At 32.6% G+C, this 2,336-nt stretch overlaps 1 long non-coding RNA gene across 1 annotated transcript; it reads left to right on the top strand.

Annotated features, from left to right (window-relative positions):
- The first annotated feature begins 294 nt into the window (after positions 1-294).
- LOC136062455 (uncharacterized) lies at positions 295-876 on the top strand. Its single transcript, XR_010624183.1, has 3 exons — positions 295-439; positions 643-695; positions 822-876. It is a non-coding gene; the product is annotated as an uncharacterized LOC136062455 (long non-coding RNA).
- The last annotated feature ends 1,460 nt before the right edge of the window (positions 877-2,336 follow it).

Genomic DNA, 2,336 nt, shown 5'->3' with positions numbered 1-2,336 from the left:
AATTGGGAGAGATCTGATATCTCTCACTTCCTTTCATGGGTCTCCTACTCTCCTCATTCTTCAGTTTTCACTTCAGACTCTCAGAGATAGAGTTGAGGCCGAAGGCATGGACTCATGGCGTCCCATTCACGCCTCCTCCCCTTTTCACTCTTCCTCACCTATTCATTCTTCACTTCTTCGGTCTCAGACTCTCAGTTCTTTGCCTGGCTCTCTCAAACTCTCTCAAACTCTCACAATCCCACACTCTATAAAATATAAAGACTCTGTACCGTTTCTCCAAATCCAAAGAACAAACCCTAGCCGCCTCCAATGCCGTTACCCACTCCCCTCTCCGCCTCCAAAGCCTAGCGCCGCCGCCGTTGTCCACTCCTCTCTTCATAGCTACCGCCGGTGTTTAGTCCTCACCCAGCCACTGTGTACTCTTCACTGATTCAGTAAGGTAATTTTTCTTTGTTTCTCATCATTCTCTTTTGTTAGTCTCGTTGGTTTCAATTTTTATGGAAATCAAATGTTAAAATCAAATAAACCAAAGATTCATACTATGAAACCCTAACTAAAAAAAACTTAGAAACCCTAACTATTATACTTTAATTCTTTGTTCTTTTCTTTAATCAATTTTGATCCTGTTTTAATTTTATACAGGATTGAAAGAGTATCATTATCTGCCTCAAGTTTGAAACCCGGTTTTCTTTAAGGTATGGTTTTTATTTTCCTTTGTGTTTAGTAAAAAAAAAAAAAAAAACTTAGAAACCCTAACTGTTATACTTTAATTCTTTGTTCTTTTCTTTAATCAATTTTGATCCTGTTTTAATTTTATACAGGATTGAAAGAGTATCATTATCTGCCTCAAGTTTGAAACCCGGTTTTCTTTAAGGTATGGTTTTTATTTTCCTTTGTGTTTAGTAAAAAAAAAAAAAAATATGTAGTCACTCTGGTGATTATTGATGTTTCTTTTTACAAAAAGGGTCATGATCACTTAAAAAGAATTTTAATTGGTTAAAAGCCCTATAAAAAGTTAATAAACGGTGAAATACTTAATCAATGCATGTGCTCCTTTAATAGGTATTTGATAGTCACTGACAAAGAACCTATGGTGATATTCTTAGCATAAGCTCCTATAATGGGTATTTGGTATTCACGGATGAAGTATTGATTTTCAGTACAATTGCTTAAGCGTTTGCATATCTAAGTATTTTATGATACTCTTAGAGTGTTGTACATCTTTTATGGACTATCTTTCTTAGGAGCTTGAACTAAATAAAAAATGGAAAACAAATCAACTTACTTTGGTTGTAAAGTCTGCTATTAAAATATCAATCTGTTATTATAAATACTAGAATTATTTTATTTTCCTTTGGGGTGTACAAGACAGATGCAATCCAAGCGGTTATGCATGCAACATTGGAATGTAAATCCTCTAACTTGTGTGTGTGTGGGTTTTTTTTTTTTTTAAATCCTCTAAATGATAAATATAAGATTGTTGAAGTATATACATTTAATCCTCTAATGTAAATCCTCAACCATAAGTTTATGAAGTATTTACATGTAATCAATAATCATGAGTGATTGATTGTAGTCATATTTCTAATACCACCTAATGACTCTAATCTATAATTGTACTCTTTAAGATAAGTGGTTCATAGGGCTGTTAAGTTGCAAAAGAATCTGAGAGACTGATTTTATAATATTGATCCTCAGTCACAACTTTGGTCAGTTGGAATATTATTTTCAAATAAAAAAAGACAAGATAGTTTGTGCTTACTAGTTACTACTGACAACATAAAATATGCAACTTCAAAATTTTTTAACAACTCTAAGCTTTTCAATTTAGACAAGGTTTATTTAACATTTTGGTTATAGCATCTTATGAAGTTTTAGTTTACCTTGTTTTGTTTTTAACACATTTAACACCTACAAGTTGATTATATGAGAAGATTGTTATGATGTGGTGTTCCTAAGTTTATTTCCAACACCTACAAGTTGCTTTGTTTTTAACACATTTATATGAGAAGATTGTTATGATGTGATTAGTATAATCATGCAATTTGTCACTGCTAAGAAGAGATCTGTGATCTTGCATGTCCCTAATTAATTTACTTCATTGAGTGATTTGTGATCTTGCTAAGAAGAGATCTGTGATTTGTGATGTTTCTTCTAATAATCTCTTCTGATATATATCTGTGATCTTGCAAGATACTGTTTTCCTTTTTGTTTGTGTGGTTATTATATTATTTAAGAGCTATGAATTATACTTGTTACTTAGTTTGCTAATATGTATCTTTGTTTTTAGGTCATGGAGAACCCCACTAATGAACCCCTGTCCAAACACCAGCTGC

Source organism: Quercus suber, unplaced genomic scaffold (genome assembly GCF_002906115.3).
Source record: "Quercus suber isolate HL8 unplaced genomic scaffold, Cork oak 2.0 scaffold_416, whole genome shotgun sequence".
NCBI lineage: Eukaryota > Viridiplantae > Streptophyta > Magnoliopsida > Fagales > Fagaceae > Quercus > Quercus suber.
Note: the sequence above shows the minus strand (reverse complement) of the source record. Positions and strands in the feature narration are given on the sequence as shown.